The following is a 21,841-nucleotide window of genomic DNA, read 5'->3' on the forward strand; positions in this document are numbered from 1 at the left end:
GTGGAGTAAGGAGTCGGCTTTCGTTTGAAGATACACCGGAACCTTTGAAATCACTACTTTTAGAGGAACATGACGTGCAATCTAAACAGTTCTTAGACAATATTCGCTCTTATAGTAGTGCGTTTCAAATGATCCTTTGGTGCTCAACAATTATCAGAAGGTCCTTTCATGCTTACTTTTAAGATACAAGGTCAAGTTTACCATTTGATAGGATCCCTTTTGCCTGAAGGCCAACCTAAGTTTCTTTAAATATATTTTGTATTCGACTACAACGAATAGTCGAATACAAGAATTATCAATATTTCTCGAATTTAAAACTGAACTCATTTCACAATTTTAGAACATGTTTCATCAGGTTAATTCGTATGTATGCAGTTTTAAATCGACATTAGAAGCTTTTCCTCAAGATGGTGATATTAATATAAGATTGTTATAAATGCCGATAGACGGACGTCTATCGGCACTCAGGAACTCCCTGGGCGTGTATAACGCCCAGGCCACAGTATTACAATTTTTCCTACAGCAGGGCGACGAATGTATTTTCGCATAGCAAAGGAGGGGAACTCGCGGGGGGTCAAGTGACGCGGGCCACGTACCATTAACATGCTTAGTTTGTGGTACCGAGCGCGAAAGAAAGTCATCGTGTTTTTGTTTTGTTACTATGTAAACTAACGTAATTTAATACTTAGGTACATATTCTATAACGGTGCGCTCAAACTGTTAATCTACATTTAATTTAGATTATTATTTGAAATACTAAGTAATGTAGAATTTAAATCACATTCCTTCATGTTTTCCTCAGATTTTCAATTTTCTCCGATTTTAAGATTTTCAGAGTGTTCAATTTTAATGTAGTTAAATTTTATAAGAGACAATTAAGAACATTCAAAAATAAAGTGTCACGTATTTTTTTTAAACGACGAATGACCTAAAACGACGTAATCGCGGACGAAGTCGCGGGCAACAGCTAGTGACTCATAAAAGCAAATATTTGTAAAGTCACAACATTCAAACACATCTTGTAGTCAGAATTTCATACATATTTAAAATTGGATAACGTTGTAAAAACATCGCTATGCTTGAATATTTGTAAAAGTGTTTGCCTTTAAATTCCCGTCTGATAAATGCAGTTAATGCATTCGGTTTGTAACGATAAAATTCCGACCATTTATTAACAGCACTTTTAATATTCGGTAAGCTCTTAATCGGGCAGTGCAATACTCAAAATATATTAAACCACTAGCGGTCCGCCCCGGCTTCGCCCGTGGTACCTACATGTTTAAACTATCCTATCTAAAGTTGGATCGAACTGCACATGGTGTGCGAATTTTATTATAATCGGCTAAGTGGTTTAGGAGTCCATTGAGGACAAACATTGTGACACGAGATTTACAAATACAGTAGCACCTCTATAAGTCGAATATCAAGGGAGACGCCAAAAAATTCGAGTTATAGAGTTTTCAACTTATGGAGGATTTCGACTTAGGCGGATTTTGATTCGACATATAGAGTTTGAGGTTTATTCTTATAAATTTTGAGTTAGAGAGGTAAAATAAATTAAAATTCAACTTGCAGAGGTCACAAACATGTTTTTATTTATTATAAATCAACATTATTTCAAATCATTTTAAAATAAAAAATATGGCATTAAAAAAGTCAGTATTTTTTTTGCTTTAGATAATTTGTTTGTTCTCTAGCATTGTCTAATCTATAAAGAGCAGAAAATTCTTCTTTTTCAATGCGGTTCTTGCCTCTTTGATGGAAACCCATGGAGCGCATGTACTATTCACGTCTTCTATGTCATCTTAATCATTAGTATCGGTTTTCTGAGCTACTGAATCGATAATTTCGTCATCAGATACTTAACGCAAACACGTGTTTCGTGAGTCATAAATTAATTATCGTATACTCCTAAAATGTTTTCTAAGAAACAATAGTGTACTTGCACTGTCAGCAAATTCTTAAAGTCGGTAACTTATTTTTGTTCGAACAATAGAGGTAATAAATTCCAAATCATCAAGTTATAAAGGTTGTAAAATAAAACGTTGCTATGTTCGAGATACAGAGGTCAAATTTCATTTTTCGAGTTATAGAGTGAAAATATGTACCAAAATGGCTTGGAGGGACTCGGTGATTATTTCGACTAACAGAGGGACAAAATTTCAAGTAATAGAGGTTTTCGGGTTTGAAGGGAAGGGAACAAGACATTTTTTCGAGATTTGGAGGTTTTTGACTTATCGAGGTTCGACTTAACGAGGTGCTACTGTATTAAGATTATTGATTACATCGGATTCAATCTGATTACTTCCACTTAGTTACGTTCGGTAATCAAATGTAAATAATACTAGTTTGGTTGTGTTTCGTAGAATTGGTTTGAGTGGATTTGTAGTTTTATTGAGAAGTTTTAAAAAATATGTCTTCTTGGTTCCATCGTTTAGCTCTGTAATAATCCATTGTATTTCGTGAAGTTTATTTGAGATTTCACTATTTATTAAATAAAAAATCTTTTTTGTATGAACGTAGGATGACGATTATGGAAATAGGTATCGCTAATTTTCTTGCTAAACCTATCATACGGGTTTGACGTCATGAAATAAATCGATTGTCCTATAAATTATCTTTTAAAACAATGTCCCTATGTTAAAAGTTGAAATCCTTTATCCAAATTCAAAATCCCTATCTTTATACTCAAAATACTAGTTATAGAAATGTGTATTTTTTACTAAGAATCTGTAACCATTACGATACTAGTATGTGCAAAATAAAGTATAAATCAGTGTCATGACTCATGCCTTTGTAGACATGTGTTACGTTATTCGTAGCAAGTTCTACGTTGTAGACATGAAATGTGTTGTTCGTTCATTTCAATTATTTTTATAATATTTTCTAGTGAAATATATTGTAATTCAATTGTATCCTATTTATTGTATTGTATTATGTAATTTATAAAGTTGAATGTACGATGATTGTATATTATAATAAGGAAAATATTCAGCATTTACTGTCAACCTTCCCGAACTTATGTAGTAGGAATCAATTTCGTGCAATTTAATTGTTTGCATTGTCGTATAAATTGAATTGCTATTTAACAATTATTTTATAAATTATATAATAACGTTATAAATAACAAGTCTATTTAACATTTCTTAACCCTTAAGCAAACTATCTTATTTTAGAGGCTTTAAACCAATCAGAAAAAAACTTAACATCAATTAATGAGTGGAAGCCATATGTCAAATTTGCTTCCAGGCTATCAGATCACGAAAAGGGCATTGAAAATATAAACTTAATTACTATAAGACTATAATTCGTATGCGATGGTAGTATGTGTGTCCCTTTAATCCGATTAGCGACATCTGCCGTCCTTTGGTTCACTCCAGCTATTTTATTATCTTTTGTATTGATTTTGAATGTGCATGCATTTTAGATATTCTATAAGACTATAATTCTTATCACCTTTTGTTTAGTAACTAGTCCGACAAAAAGGATAAACGCACGAAATCGTCTGAGCGGTACTTTTCTAGTATAACAAGATTATTACTAATAATAGAAATAAGAAAGGCAAGAAGGATATTAATTATTAGTTTTTTGAGTCATTAATATATTTTAAATAGTTTTATCTTTCTTGTTACAAGACTATAGATAGTAATTAGATTTATCAGGGTTTCAATGTAATATTTCACAAACTTTTGTGTAGGAATCTAACGGATTTTTTGACAAACGAGACAAACTTACTACAAATTACACCTTCTACAATCCAATTCCCCGAATCCCAATCTACAACATAATTAAGAATTAATTATTATTATTAATGAGTAAAAATTCCACCGTGGCCATTATCATTTCATTATCGCGAAGTCATTTGACTTTATTTCAATAAAATTAACATCTGAGATTAATAAAATGGTAATAGGCCACTTGTTGCAGTGACAGCGGAGTAGTCGGATTATTTCTTTGTCTGGCCTTCGCCGCCGGTGGTCTTCTGTTTGTTCGAGCTTTATATTAAACTAGACATTGCCCGCGACTTCAACTATGAGGGGGAAAATGCATTTTCAACCGTCTTCAATAAAAAGAGGAAGTTTAATTCGACTGTTCTTCATTGGGTACGTGAACTCAGAACTCACAGCAGCACCTCGATTTGGTGACTGATCTCGTTGATTCTTTTTTTGTTTGAAAACTTGTGCTTTCCTTTTGGTTCCATCCAAAATTTAGTTAGTTCCCACCATTTGAAACCGGTTTAGTTTTTTGTTAAGAAAATATTATTTACAACATTGATGCTATAAAGAACAAAGATTCGATTCGGTGTATTTCTATGGTAAAAATGTTTATTATGTTTTGTTTCTTGTTATGTATAAGCCTTAAATCTACTTAACGAATTTTGAATTTCATCATTAAAAAACTGCATTATTCCTGAGTGATATAAGCTAAATTTTTTTTGTTTTTATTCGGAGAACCTAGCTAGAGAGATTAGCGTAGAATGGTAAAGTATGTTAGGGTGCCTTTTTTGTCATTTTACAGACAACGAACCGCGCGCCGCGCCGCGCGCCGGTGAAAAAATCAGCTTAAAATTATAATTCGGTAAAGGTATATATTTTTTAGCTTTTTTTGCTAATATAATTATAATGATAATTATAAAAATTGAACATGTTTCTACTCTCCAGAAAAATTAATATACTGTTTTAAAGAAATCTCTATGTTATCAATCTAGTTATGAGAGCTTATATGTAAGTAAGTATATGATTTAAATTCTTATTAAAATTGTGCACTAAACGTTTACAAAAGTTGCATATAATAATTGTAGAAGCCACCTTGGTGAAAAGCAAATTGCTTTAATATAATTTACGTAATATACTAAGCTCTGAAATTATGAAGGAATTTCATGAATTTAATTGTAAATTATGGCTTACTAGATTTCCGCCCGCGGCTTCGCCCGCGTTTGCAAAGGAAAACCCGCATAGTTCCCGTTCCCGCGGGATTTCCGGGATAAAAACTATCCTATGTGTTAATCCAAGTTACCCTCTATATGTGTGCTAAATTTCATTGTAATCGGTTCAGTAGTTTTTACGTGAAAGAGTAACAAACATCCATACATCCATACATCCATACATCCTTACAAACTTTCGCCTTTATAATAGTATTAAGATGTGGACTATATTAATTATCGGCTATGGCGAACTGGTAAAATCTTTTTATGTAATTGTATTTTATTTGAAGTACAAGGTACCTATATATTATTATCACAAAATCTAAGCTTTGTAAAATAAGCACTTAGATATCGTACTTTTATTACAATAATAAACGCAGGTCGTGGGAAAATCGTTCCATACAACTAAATTCGTATAAGTCGTTCAATAAAAGTAATGAATATAATATCATGTGTGCATTACGCGTTTCCCACCAACTACTAACTTCATAAATAATACATAGCCTCCCGCAGTTTGACACAAGTAAGCCAAGGCGACCGCAGATAATCCCGGCACGATATGAAACTATATTTTATATCACCTAAATGCCGGTATCGACCCGTATTGGCTTAAAACCTAAAAGCCAACTAAGCCACCCGCTCACTAAAAATTTCTCCATATTAATATCGCACAATTTTGAACTCTGTGACATCTATTACAGCTCAATTATAAATAATTTTATTAAAATGCTCCGCTCGCGCAATCCAGCTTTTATGTTCATCTCATAAAGTTCAATTTCGTGTAAGTTAAGCGGTAGGGAATGATGACTTTTAAAGCAGGCGTTAGCCCCGGGTTGTTAAATTACAGTATCCATGAATAAGTTGTACCGTGGATATATCCACATTATATTATTTATAAAATGTGAAGCGTATGAAATAAGTTAACTGTAAAATCAATTGATCTTCATTTGTTTAAAAAGGTATCATTAAAACATTACAAAAATATTCAAAATTTATTTGATAGTATTCGTTTCGTGTTTTTCTTTTTACAGTGACTATAAACGATCCCGGTTATTTTTTCAAACTAGCGGATCTTTTAGTGCTTTAAATGAAGCAAAAGAATTATACCTTATGAATTGATAGCTGTGAAATCGTGCAAAGTCGTCGCGAGGTAGAGCGGCGTGGTGCGGGCGTACGGCACGTGGCGGCCCGGGGCGCACGCGGCGCTAAGCCGGCGCACGCCGCGCCGTCTAGCGGCAAGTTTAGCCGATTGATAAGCGACTGCCCGGTGTTTGCACACGAACATCCACGCTTTATTGCCTCGTGGGATGTACCCCATTGTTGCCTTCACAATAACACTATAACACTGCCGTGTCACCCGTTACGATGGGAAAAAACAATATTTTTCCCCGTTTCGCGATATTTGCACTGCGCTCGCTAAATATTTACAGAATTCAGGCGATAAATTGCGGCGACATTTCGAATGGCACGTGAGAATTGTGATTGGTTACGCGTATTAAATTTTTTTCGATATGTATCTTCCTACCCAAACGGAATTTATTTATTTTGATATTGAATTAAAGCAAGTGAAGCGGCCCGTTACAACATTTTGCTTTATATGTTATTGAAATATTTAATTACAAAAGCATATTTTTTAATAACAGATTCATACTACAAGAATTTCTAAATATCGACCTATCATAATTGATGAATCCAGCTCTCAAAATAGCTTAGCCAATGTAATTACATATGAATTTATCATTAAGACCTCTTGAAGAAAAAAATCTATTTAAAGATCCTTTGTAATTAAATACCCGTGGTTCAATTCAGGACTTATCATTCTTAACATTCACATCAAAACAATTCTAAAACAATAATTCTATCATTAGGTACATTATGATTGTATGGTAAATGGTAATACAACAAGCTTCAACAAAATTTATAACCGGAAGACTGACATAACTCACATATAAGCATTGCATATATGCGATAAACTCGAATCTATACTAATCAGTTCAATATAACTTGTATAACAAGTGAATTTTATCATGACAAGATCTTATGAAAAGGTTACAGTTCCCAATCATATAAAAACACCTGTATAAATAGGTGAATTACACAAACAATAAAACTAGTGCTATAAACTAATGCACGGTATATTAGTCAGAATCACGTGTGATTAGAGGTGATTATTGTTTCAACAATTTTGAATAATAGATTCCATTGCGCACGAGGTACAGTCGTTATCTGCCGCCCCATAGTAAACATGGAAGGTAATTTCGCAGCGAATACTCGGCATACAAGATAACGGTTCGGTTACAATTTATCGCCAAATGTCCAGTTCTCACAAATACACGCTCTGATGTGACGCAATTATTATTATTCTTTCTTTACGTAGACTAGACAATATCTATTGCATATAACTTATTTGGGCATTAGTTATAACTCTTAATTTATAGATTACAAAACAGTTTTGAAGTTACGCTTTTATCGTTAAATTTCAAGTAAGGCTTCCGCTACCTATGCAGCTATGTGTAATGTGACAATAAGAGACTTAGACGATATAGATTATCAAAGGGCTACCTAAAAGGCCAGTGCATACCAAAAACTACTAGTGAACTTTCCAGTACATCCTTCTGATACTAAATCAAAAGTTTCAGTGCGCGCACAAAGAGCCAGCCAATACAATTGACATGCGCGATGTCCAACACAGATAATCTTGTTCAAGCGCTTGTGAAATAGCCGGCGCGTCTCATTAGGTTCAGTCAAAAGCGTTTAACTTCAGATGTGATCGCATTCAAAGAGACAAGTGCCAATATAGATGTTATCAGCATACGTTCTCACGCGTGCCGGGAGCGTGCCGTACCTGTGTAGACTACGCTTGCAGATGCGGCATATTATTTTTTGTAAATAATTATAAAAGAATATGATTAAAATCGAGATGATTTATGTTTTGCTTTGTAAAGCTAAGGAAATCTTTTTGGTGGAAATTTAATTTAGAAGCAAAGTACGTATTCGAGGTTAATTAGGTACAATATTGAAATTAAAATTAGGTATGTAAATATTTTCGTAACCATCAAGGTTAGTCTTCGGAATACCAGGTAATAAAGAGTATTTCAGATGAATGTAAGTTGCAATTTTTGATAAATACCTACTAAAAAGAAACACCTATTTCATGGAAGTTGGCAATATTATCTATCCATAAGGACATAAGTATTTTAGAAGAGCTGGTAAAATTAGCAAATTCCGTCTATGAAGTACGTTTTATAGATAGCTCTACATTTATATTTATTAATTTTTTTTATATTATTGTCACAAAATATATTTTTTAGAAGTTCGCCACTGTCCATTTAATGACTGCCATATCTGTGTATCTCACACTACTCTATGACAACCGCGCCCCCCGATTGGCGATATCTGCTACAATTAATCTTTGCATGAGAAAATAGCCCACTTGTGATGGCACCAGCGATTTGCTAGTCATTTGTTGTAACCATTTGATTGGCATGTTAAATTTTATTGAGTTGTAAATTGAATTATATTGAATATTATTTTAACACTCCCAAACAATTGACTGTAACTATAGCTGATACGTTTTATACTCACGTATATTTTAAATGTGTTATTGGGAATGTTCGCGGAAAAATAATAAAGATTAATATGATATTGTTAAAACAAATTCCCGTCAACTACGAAATATTAAAAAGCGTTCTCAATGGAGCATTTTAATAAAAATTATAAATCATAAGTGTTGAAAGGCATCTCAAAAATGTGGCTGTATCTCTACGGAATAATGCAGTTTCCGTGCATAAAACAATTACCACAATCGGATATGTTGTTGATAAGTTTATTCATTTAAAATATGAAAAAAAAAAAATCCATTCCTTCTTTAATTATTACTGCAGTAAACGTAGATAATATAAATTCTTCCTAACTAGTTAACTAGATGAAAGTGACATTTTAATTTAGTCCATTTATGAGATATTTCGTATTATGGAAAATGTGATTATAAAACTATTCTCTTATTGCAATATCTTTGTATCTTATAAGTACAAAGGTCTAGGAGCGAGCTTTATGAAGTCTCCGAGCGCTCCTTCTACCGTAGTAATTTATTCCGCTCCAAGTCATTTTATTCTTATTATGGCTTTTTATGATGTAACGTTGTGAAGTGTGATAATATTTTAAAGCAATATTTTCCAACAAACAAATTATTAAAAACTGGCGTTTGACTTTTTGACTTGGCTTTAAAAAGTTGTTTAAAATCCAATGAACTCCGGTTTCTATATTGTTTGTATACTTATTAGGTTCTTTTGGGGTTTTAAACATTTTGTGCATCGAATCCAATAGGTAACATACATTTGAATACGTAACTTTGGTTTTAGTATTTATTAATTTATAATTTTATTTTAAAAATGTATAGAGGAATAATATATACTTATTTTGAGTAACTTATCTTTATTAAATTTCAAAAACCTTTATTAGATAATTTCGGTCCGTTACTGGGTACAAGCACACAGACAAACGATTTTTTTTTAAATATAGTTCCATATCGATTTTAAAGTTACCGCTTTCTTTAATATTTAAAATAATTCGCCCTGACATGACATAACAATAAGAATAATTTTTATTTTACAGGTTAATAATGATTATTATCAAACACTCTTCGATAAATAACATAACATCCTTCCTATAAATAGCACATACCTACAATATACATCCAAAATACAATAAAAGAAAACAGTGCATTGCCAAAAACTCGGTATGAGTTCTCGATTTTTTAATTTCGGCTCACATGTTTGCGTAGCTGTCATCTCGGCCAAATTGACCATTCGGTCGGTGTTGAGCAGTACTCAAAATAGGACGGTCACTTGGCGCACTGGGCGGTCCTTGGCTGGCCCCTGCTGCGCTCTCAAGGGCCAGTATGAACTATGAACCATAAAAATGGGCTCCACTTTCATTAGGCTCATATTACTGTGATAATTACTATTTATTTCTTTCAGTCTTGAACCTAGCAGACTTGCAAGACGTTTCACTACGGACTAATAAGTTGGTTAGGAGCTATTAAATGCTCAAAATATTATTGAGAACTAGATAAAGACAAATACTATCTTAAATTCGCAGGACCACTCATTAGGGTAGGCCACAAAATTTACATCTTTCGGTAGACTAATAAAAAATTCAGGTATTCTGTTTCAAAAATATGTATAAATAAAGATTTTTTTTCATATTAGTATCCATTATAGATAACTTTAGCCCTAACAGCCTTAAAAATAAAATATAAAAAACATCGTATTTCTGCAGAATTCATTTTTGTCATAGTTCTTATAAGAAATGTTCTATTATGAGGATTTCCCTATGGGATTTCCTATTTTTTTTTTATTTCCCATGCATAAAAAGTATAGGTAATGAGAAAGTTTAGGTATAATGTTTTATAAATATTGCAAAAAGCAAAATTTCATAGCTCTGAAGTATATTATTTGAGCATCAGGAAAGGCAAGGGTGATTTGCAATGATACCCGACGGGGTGATCGTTTAATGCCCCAATAAAACATCTAAGCTCTTTTCAATGAAACTTTTTCATCCCACCGGGAGATATATTAAAAATCTAGTATTTATTTATATGTTCACTAATACTTTTCTATTGAAATTTAGTATTAAGGAAATAGACCTCTATCTATATACATATAAAACACGAGCGGTCCGCCCCGGCTTCGCCCGTGGTACCTACATGTTTAAACTATCCTATCTCTCAAGTTGGATCGAACTGCACATGGTGTGCGAATTTTATTATAATCGGTTATGTGGTTTAGGAGTCCATTGAGGACAAACATTGTGACACGAGATTTATATATATATGTATATAAAGATTGATATCGGCTTGTACTCGATAAATGTCAATTTAATACACATACTTTTTTAATTACATCCTATTTCATGTCTTTGATATTTAGTAGTTATTTAGTTTATGAGATAGTAGTTAAATTAGGAAAGCCATCATTTAAAAAATATCATTCATTGTTTCCTGACATAATTCGAACCCAAAAAATTCTTTATATGGTTCGTTTTATTCCGCCTCGAGATCGATTTTTTTTGTTCTTAAAAAATCTCACCTATTTCATGCGCATTCGTGCGAATTTGAGTGACCGGCCGTAAACGAACACCACAATCGAATTCTTCAAAAAATGAATACAAAGACCGTCCTTTGAAGAGGAAATAAAAATGAATTCGGGATGTCCACCGCTTTGCTCATCATCGACAATTCCCTCGATACCAATTTCCCCAAAGAAGTTAAAGCACAAATCGGCTGGGTGAAAATAAAACGAATCGCCATGTAAACGATAGGGGTGGGACGCCATCAATTCGTTGATAAATTTAATAATATGCATTCCGGAACGCGCTAAGGATTGCGCGTTTTAACTTTGAATTCGGAATTACTGAACGAAAATATTGCCTGTATGTTTTTTTCGTGTGTGAGTGTATACTGTTTCCAGATATAGTAATCTGGAAACAGTATATATAGTTCTATTCTATATATGTTTATAGAAATATTGGAAGTTTGAGAATAACAGATACAGGACAAAATGTTATTTTTCGTAGTATGAACTAAAATAACGGCGGTATGGTTTCTCAAGTGTTAATTCAGTTGAAATAATATGACTTTTCAATAAAACGAGTTCAATTTTGTTTTAATATTTCTCGATTCTTTGAAATAATATACAGGTAAATTTTATGCGAAATACCTGCAATCGTTACATATAAATTAAAATTTAAAGTCAATTCGTTCGGAAATATTTAATCATCGTGTGATGAAGATTAACTTTAGGGGTCGCTTTTTCCCTTATAATCCGCGACAGAGGGTCGCAGCATGACTCTTCGTATCTAAAAATCATAAAATGACATGGGGATTAGACACATTTCGAACATTGAAACATTTTTGCATGCAAAGCTTTAAATGAAGAAAGCGTGTGTATTTTTTCGGCTTGTATGGTATTAGATAATTTATTCATATAAAATAGGAATATATTGAAGTATGGTTTAGGAAATTTACGGATTTCGTAAATTATATGTATTCTGGTTACATAAAATGTATTATGAGTTTCGATATATGGAGACTATAACAAAAAGCTCTTTTTAAGCATCTAAACCTTCATTATTCAGGTTATCTCTAATAGAATCTTACTGTTAAATCATGTGAGAATATGTTGTTCATCAAACATAAAAAGTGAGGAGACAGGAGTTAGTATTAAATGTTAATTTTGTACTAGCTGTTCGCCCCAGTTTCACTTGGATAGACTATAAAAATGCGTTTATTTAACCGACTTCAAAAAAAGTTTTACAATATTTTAGAAGTTACTACCCTTATTTGGGCGACATAGATAGAGATAAATAGAGCAAACCCTTTCTGTTCTATAATACGTGATATAATTAGCACGACATCCTTTATTAATAAATACACATACACGTTACATTTACATTTCAAAGATTACAAAATACAATGAAACTACAAAATCATCCCATCAAAGATTTTATTTACAAACAAATTTGAAAGCTCAAACAATTCAAATCTACACATCAAACAAAAAAGTAGTATCAAATTCGCACCCTTCCCTGGCAGGTGAATCGAAAAATGTATTATTGACAGGAAGAGTCGTTGAATGCTTCAAATAAAAGCTAATAAATTTTGGTTAAATCGCAACGCGTGGCAGACACGCGCAAGCCAATAGGCTGCTCGCAAACAGCGATGGCTATTTGAACACCGCCGGCTACTATGGATTTAAACTACCCTGAATGCTAAAGTGCCTATTTGGCTATTTATGCGCGTTTACTCCGAAATGTAGCGCGGTCTGCCTGCAGTTGTTCGACGTAATTCGCGATTAGGCGTTGATCGATACTTATTTATGCGTTTAGTGTCTGCTTATAATATGTCCATGTCCTAAATGTGTAATCAACATTAAACAAGAGATATTATTTGATAATTGAATTGCATTTCTAAAACATATTTGATTGAGCCTAAATATATTTAAAACTACCTATTTAAATAATAATTTTGAACGAAACATAAACTGAATTATTTTTCTTTATTTTATAGATTTTGATTAATTACTTTCTATAGTAGAGCCATGCAACATTTGACAGTTCAACAAAATTCAATATCGTAGTGATCGTAACCTAGTAACGACGACATAGAATTACATGATATTTCGTTTTGTTAGAACTGCACATTTGACGTCGTCGACCGTCGTCGACGTCGCTACAATTTTGTGTCATTAACCTTTTTTCTTTTTAAATACCAGAGACGTTACTCTAAAAATCGAAATCTGACATCTAGAATCGAATGCATTGATTAGGTACTTGTGAATAAAAATCATCATAAATTAATAAATGCGTTGTTTTTTTTTTCAATTATGTAGATACTTGTCTTATTTTGCTCTTTAAATTTACGAAAGAAAGTATATTACTGGGACAGGGATTCGCCTGAAGGATTTTAAAATTGACATGTGTTTCAAGTTCCATTGACAAATGCTTCAAGTCCGTATCGATTAATTCACTTTGATAAAATTGATAGACATCAAATGTTGCCTACTAAATTGGCTCGACTATAGTTAATGACATAGTATCCACGTGTAAATAATCCAAATTTAAACTATATTGACCATGATACACCAAACTATATCCTTTATAATATATCCGGGCCTTCGCTTTTCTCTTTTGATCTGCTACAGAACACGACCCTTTTTATTGTAAACATAGGGGAAAATCGTCCCTTTACGTAATATTTATCTTTATCCATTGAAAATCAGCTTTATTTTTAGAGGAACAAGGTTCCTTTTTGCCTGGGAAATATCTGGAAGGATTTTCAGTACTAACACGTGTGAGTTCAGTTATTGACGCTACATTTCTTACCCGCCCAGGAAACTCATGTAACGTTTCCAGAAAGATCTTTACCTAATATTGATTAAAACGTTTTTAATATTGAAACTAAAATATTATGGTAGCTTCATTGATTCCGTTTCGTTCGTTTGTAATATACTTAGTCTATGAAATTCAATTCAATTTGTGTTGACCTTTTCAAGCCTAACGAAAACAATATACGAAGTGCAATTTGTTAGATCAATTTTTTTATATAATCCCATATGTAAAATAAAGTTAGACAAAATCAACGCTTTGAGAGTTCCGTGATTGAGGTTTTTTTAGTTTAATTATTGTTAGATAAAAAGAAAAAACTTGTACTTTATTAATATCTTGTCTTAATCTCTTACCCGTTTTCTACTTTAAATTTGCTTATTAATTAAAATAAATCATAGTTCAGTAAATTTCTATTAACTCAATACATTCCCATATATTACAGAATATCGTTATATTCTTCTATTTCACAATATTTTTTAATATCAATTTTCTAACTCATTAACACGTATTCATGGAATTTAAACATACAAACGTGAAGTTCTTCAGTAATGAAACTTCTTACACTGTCTCATATCTTCAAAGTAACAGTTACGTTACAACGTACACATGTTTTATAATATTGCATTCAGTAAAATAAGTGGAAGTACCTACATCTAAAATAAAGTTATATTCTAATATTGTCCGGAATTCTTACTTTCAAACTCCGATTCGGTTTTCAGTTATATTTCAAAAATTTCGCTTTATTTTCTACCAATCGACTGATTGCTATGCTCGATGGATCCAATATATTGGCGGAAAAATTCTCGCATTTTTTTTAACAATTTTGATAGAAAGCTGGTTTTTCAAAGGCACGCCCACAGGGCACGCCATACCGATGTGCTTTGTTTCACAGAATTCTAGGAAAACTAAAAATTTTAAAGTCATTTTGACTGGTTTTTGAAAACATAGTTATCTATTGACTATGCAGCAGCGAGTTTGGTTCATAGTTTTATTTACTTAACAATGTTTTTTTTAAGTAAAACGTTACCAGACAAAGGCATGCCTTTTTATCGGATTCGTATAGAATGCTCACACTAGATGAACATCGTCTACATGTAAAGGCATAAGTAATAGCTGAAATAAAAAATAATCACATTATATACCTATATGTACAAAATTGATTACCCACTTACCGACACAAAAAATAAATCGAAATAAAACCTACTTGGTGCAGCTTGTTCAAAATTTACAAATACTTCGTTAAGTTTAGGATAATATAAACCGATCAAAGCTGCAATATAATAAAAACCTTTTAATTTCAATATTAGTGTAGTCTCTCTTATAAAACAGTTAAAAAAGAAAACAAAAACGTTCAATGCGATTGAAAACGGTATCTCAAACAAATAATAAATATTTTTAAAGAGGCGCTTATTAAAATCAGCAATATCCAATAAGCTATCGCAGGAATAAGTCATTAACATTGATTCGATGAAAATGTTGCAATTCGTTTCGTTCCACTTAAAATATTACTCTCGGAAATTGTAATTGAATGTAATACAGTGCTTTTTCATTTATTCACGATTCGTTTAAGCCACGCGAGTACGTTAATGTACCTATCGAGATAATTTAATTCAATTAACTGTAAAATTTGGAAACGATAAGATGAAATTTTTGGCGTAAATATTTTTTATATGTTGAGAAAGTACATAGGTATACATGGGTTGATCCAAAAGTAATGATAATCAATATTAAACAAGGTCATTACAGTTAAAATTATTATGTATTCCTCTAGATAGTCTTCTAACTAGATAATATACATCGATATTTTTTTGTTAAACTTAAAAAAAAAAAACTTTGACTTCATCCACAAAAACCCCTCTACTGCGGCCATCACTTCGCTGTCGTCTTAAAATTTCTTGCCTCGAAGGTGTTTCTTGTCCCGAGGAGAGAGATAGAAATAACTAGGAGCTAGATCTAACAAACAGGGTGGGTGATCAAGCATTTGGAATGCCGATTTTTGAATGGCAGCCATTGCAACTGACGCTTTGTGATCTGGTGCATTGTCTGGGTGAAACAGCATTCAAGCCCGCATTTTGCCATGTCTCTTTTCCTTACTAACCTACCGCAATCTTTTAATTTGGTATGTGTAGTAAGAGCCCAATATAGTGGCTACCTTCTTAAAATAACCCACCATAATTATTCCTTCAGCGTCCCAAAAAAAACTACCGCTTTAATCTATCCCACTAATTTTCACTTTGAATTTCTTCATCGTAACTTTGGAAGCTCGCATCCAGGCCATTGATTGTTTCTTGGTTTCAGCATAAACATGGTGAACCCGGGTAACGTCCATGATCACAAATCGTGACAAAAAATTATCCTGATCTCATAAAAAATTTGGAAATTAACCCTCTAAATGTCGAATCGTTGTTTCTTCTTTTCGTCGGGAAACATTCTGGCACCCACGGTTCACATTCAAATTAATGTAAATACTTGGAAACGTGGCCTGTTGATATGATTTTTTTGTGATAACTTAGTGAGTACATGAGCAAGCAAAAAATATTTATTTTATATTTTTATGTGCACAGGAAATACCCAATTATCATTAGGTACTTTTGGATCAACCTAGTATAGAGCAGTAGAATGGTTATGATTCAAAGCATTGATTGTGTGGTTTCGATTGTATTGCCTTGGAGCAGGGAGTATTAAATAAAAAAAAAACAATTTTAAAGGAACTATAGAAATATAACACATAATATAAAATGATTCCTCCATAAAATATTAAACGTGAAATAAATATAGAAGGGTCCGTTGATCTCTGTTCAAACTATGCAAAAGTTACTCGAGCGGCTCAAGCTTTAGGCACAGCTTTAGGTGCCAAGTTTGTTTACGCGTTTCAGGTTTAAATATTACATTTTACTTTTATCTAGAACTAGCGGTCCGCCCCGGCTTCGCCCGTGGTACATAATATTTACGTTTTCTCTACATAAAAACCATCCTCGTACTTCAAGGAATATAATAAAAAAAGAATTATCGAAATCGGTTCAGCCGTTCTTGAGTTATGCGCTTACCAACACATTTTGCGTAAAATGATTCCTCCATAAAATATTAAACGTGAAATAAATATAGAAGGGTCCGTTGATCTCTGTTCAAACTATGCAAAAGTTACTCGAGCGGCTCAAGCTTTAGGCACAGCTTTAGGTGCCAAGTTTGTTTACGCGTTTCAGGTTTAAATATTACATTTTACTTTTATCTAGAATACTTATATCCTACGATTATAACTGAGTGCATTTTTTAATGTTTATTATTCAATGGTCACATAGATAGGTAAGCCATTCAAGCTTAACTTTTTTATCGGTGCGGAAGCGTGGTACGCTTAAAATATGATTTGCCAACAAACAATATTCTTTTTCTTCCGTACAAAAACTATACATCATTACACAATCTACTTGTCATTTTAGAAACGTCCAGAAAAAACGTATGAACCGTCAATAATCACGGGTAACTGGGCATTGCACAAATTGTAGTCGCATTAAAAACGAGTTGCGGTAACCCGTTTCGTATTTTACTTGTTCATCCCACCATTGCACTTGAAGTGGTGAGGTGAATTCACAATGGGACCAGCGCACGCAGAGCCATTCATTGCTACTGATAAATGAAAACATAATAATAATTCCATGTAAATTTTATAAAAGTACGAAACGTGGATGTGGCTTCTGGTGTGCGGTATTTAGTGTACTTGGACGACGATTTATGATTTTTCGTTAAGTTAATATGTAAGTATTAAGTAATTATTTGAATTGTTAAGTACATACGTATGTTTAGTATTACTTATTAGTCATACCTTATAACATTTTTTATATTCATGCTTAGAAGTCAATTAATTATTTTAAAATTCTAGTCATATTAGATAAAGTATAGAATCGAATCATAAAATGGAATCGATGACTTTATTTTATTTTATTAGAACTTCGCGTTTTGAACAGCAGTCAACTTGCAATTTTACCTGTTCCCAATGCCACATCCAACAAATTTCGTAATCCCACGTGTGTTTATAGACGGATGGTGTAAGTAGTTGTTCAATGGCAGAATTGGCCCACTCGAACACAATGCGCATAGTATATATAAGTGCCCTAACCGAGATACCTCTCCAGCTGTTTTTTGGCATAAAAAACTAGGGATTTTTCTTCAATATATTTTAATAAATTCAACCGTCGCGTCGTTACTATTTAGTATTTACGTCCCTCTGTAGGTACGTGGTTGTTCAGATTTGAGGATTGTAGAATAAGTGTTTATTATGAGCACGATAGGGTAGGTACATAACATTTGCAAGGTTTATAACCTTGATGTTGGGTAGAGTTGGATGTTTCTTTTTAATCTATTGCAAGTTAAATTGCTGGGGTATATTCGTAAATACAGACAATTTTCATATTTTCATAATAATATAAATTCATACATTCAGTGTTAATGATTTCAAACGATTTTAAGAAAATCGTAAGTTTCATTTACATGTTCTTCTATAAACATGGATGTGTGATAAATGAAGTAGGTAAACCTTTATTAAAACCTTATTATCCATAATTCTTAACGACGTAAGACGTTTATAAAATGCGATCATGTGACTTACCTTCTGTTACTTTTCTATTACATTTAAATTATTCATTTACGACAAACATGTTCACAGATAGAGTCCAACCAACAAAAATAAAATAGAGTCAGAATCAAGTAAGTACGCAGTATATCAACTGCATATGAATAGAAATCATGAACATAAGCACCACAATATGCGTCCTAAATTGTTCCAGAAACTTCTATTTAGATCCAAGCCGAAACCTTGCTCGATCAAACACAAGATGCAAATAGCGCAACTCAAGAATGTTAAACTTAAGCTTAGATCGTCAAACTTGAAAGCACTGGGACGAAATGTTCTATCTTGTTTGTACTTTGCTCAAATAATATTGTTTCTCTCAGCTTTGTCTTAGGTATATGACGTCTACGAGGACATATCTTATTTAGGCAGGCTTACATATTGTTGCGTAGCATTTCCATTTTTACAAGAAAAATGAAAAAAATAATTTATACGAGCATAATTCTACTTATCCCATAGAATCTCAGTTACACAATGATATCTGTTAGCATTGTTAGATAGTTTTAACATTGTTAGTTTCTGAACAACCGCTATAAATTTTTTGATGAAGATGTTTCAGATCATATCTATTAAAAGCAGACCTTGACTACGCTTTTAAAATATAAACTTTCACTTATTAACAACTAGCTTACCGCCCGAAGATTCGCCCGCTTTGTCTAAAACCTAATAAATTATATACTAAAACCTTCCTCTTGAATCACTCTATCTATTAAAAAAACGCATCAAAATCCGTTGCGTATAGTTTTAAAGATTTAAGCATACAAAGGGACATAGGGACATAGGGGTAGGTATAGGGACAGAGAAAGCGACTTTGTTTTATACTATGTAGTGATCAATTATTTTCAGCCCAATTCACGATGCAAAATTCAGCTATGGAGGGAATTCCATTCTTCACCATTCCCAATAAAAAGTAGAGCAAAATATTTCGAAACGGTGAAAGTTAACTGAACAATTTTAAATGCAAAACTTAAAAGGGTTTTTCGTTTGAAGAGTGGATGAGAGTAATAATTCAAATGTATCACATTTGAAAGTGAAGTTAATAAGCTTAACGCAGCTAACTTTGATTTAAACCCAGTTTATCTGTGGCTTAGTTCCTGGAAATTATGCAGTAAATTTGAACTCAAACATTTCCACTAGTTTTCTTTAACAGCGTTTTAGAAAAATCATTTTACTCAGAAATGAATACGCACCGAAACTACATAAACTTTATTCCTTCCCAGTTCTCAGTTTCATCCCCTATTTCACCATAATATGTTGAATTCGTTTCCTCTATTTTTTAATTTTCAGTTTTTAACCTGTTAATTTTCTAAAACTAAATTGAACTAAAATGGTCAGACAGACACCTTTTATAGAAATCAATCAAACCTTATCAAACTTTTAATTGGGATATCTTCTTGAAGATACATTTTTGATAAATAAAACACACATCACTTAGATCATTTGCTGAACAATAGCGTACTAATACCTACTGTAATACATGATTGAACATACTGAATACTGATTACGATAATGTTTAACTTTGTCACCCGTGAATGCCTTTGATCATTATTACACTAGTGACTATTCACTATTGGACAGTGTTATGGCTTTACTATTATTATCTATGTAGCTGAACAGCAAATGTTTATTCGCAGGGCCATAAACAAACATAGACTTGTTAATTAAATTTACATTTTGTGTAGTCTGTTAATAGCGTAGCATAAAGTTTGTATTTAGGAAGTAATTATCGAAATTGCAGAACTTTTCTATGAATTTGTCATATTCTCTAACATTTTTTTTATATTTTACATTGTATAGTTTATCTTTAACTCTTCAGACTGCTCGATTTACTTTCTACAGAGCCTGACTTCACAGTAAATCTCTGGTTAAGCTTCCTGTCATCGATAATTTAATGTAACTATTATTTTAGCAAATTGTAAAAGCACACAGTACAATCAATAAATGTGTAGACAATGTTAGAATCTTAGAATCAATAATTATTGGAGACTAAACTAATTTTGTCTTACAACGGAAGTCGGAAGGAAGCTGAATGCGTCCAGGCTGAGAGGCTGTTTGTTCATTATATTATCTATTTAAACTTCATCAGATAGGCTAAGGACAATGAGGTTATTTTATTTTATAAGTTTATAACTTACAAAATAACGTAAACGAACGATTTGCTTATTTTGCTTACTGTCTAATTTTGTGATAGGTCTATAATTATGTCAATTAACTAAGCCAATGTGACAATAACTTGGACAATAATAACCAAATGATGCGTTTATAATCAGATTGAAGCGTTTAACATGGAACAATTAATTAATAATCCAATATTGCTGGCCACCGTGGGGTTAGGGAAAGAATGTCCAAACAACACCAGCATTCCAACATACCGATAGTACCTACAAATTTATAATAACCACCGTATTAGTGTCAAATAAACCTATTGTAGTCGTAATATTTGTGATAATTTGGTTTGTTAACTTTACATTTAAGTAACAGAATTTGTATGTAATATTGTTGAGATAGTTTAGCAGATATAGATAGAATGCTAAGCATATACAAAGTAAAAAAAAAGTCTACACGAGGAAAACCGGGACGATCAACTAGTATTTCATATACGTGCAGGTATATTGAAGACAATATTATAAATGTGTGGGCTAAATTGCATTAAAGTTTCAATGGTTTTCCTTCAGCGGAGCATATCTCGTATCTTGTGTTGGAATATAAAACTTTCTTTATAACCGATGAAAGTACGAACACAATAGAAGTCAGGTATTGGCAATAAATTTCGCTATTTCTAATCGAACGATGCGAAGGTATAAATAAAATAAAATAAGATGCATTGAAATTACGACCAGATAGAATGAAGAAAAAAAACTGAAGCGCTTAATGTGTTAGAAAGTAAAAGGACAACATACCTAATTTTTCTTTCATTCAACAGCAGCGCCTTTGCTAAAATAAATTGAATACATAACATTTCCTTTCCTTTTCATATACTTACAACAATTAATAAGAATATTTGTGTCTCTCATGGTCATGGCATTACCGGGATAAATACGTGGAAACATTTTTAATCATTTTTAGTCTTCTTGTTTAATCAAATTGTTAAAACAAACTTTTACTTTCTTATAATATTAAGTGTATGGATATTTTCTTCTACTACTTATCTCTGCAATCCAAAATTATATTAATTATTATTGAACCGTGCTAATGTTATATTTAAAAAAGAGGTGAAGTTCCCGCAAGTTCTTTTCTACCGTATCACGCAAATCAATACGAAATGTAGAGTCGGTTGGTCGGCCTATAAACCGATTTAATTTAATCTTTAATCAAACCTGCTATACCTTTTAAAAACCTGTTTCGACACTGATTATTAAAATTTACTCGTTATTTAAAGAAAAAATTAGTAACATTTTGTATAATTA

This window comes from Colias philodice, chromosome 1, assembly GCF_061535455.1.
Source record: "Colias philodice isolate Cphi_HAF_F1 chromosome 1, ilColPhil1 Martin Lab GWU primary, whole genome shotgun sequence".
Taxonomy (NCBI): Eukaryota; Metazoa; Arthropoda; class Insecta; order Lepidoptera; family Pieridae; genus Colias; species Colias philodice.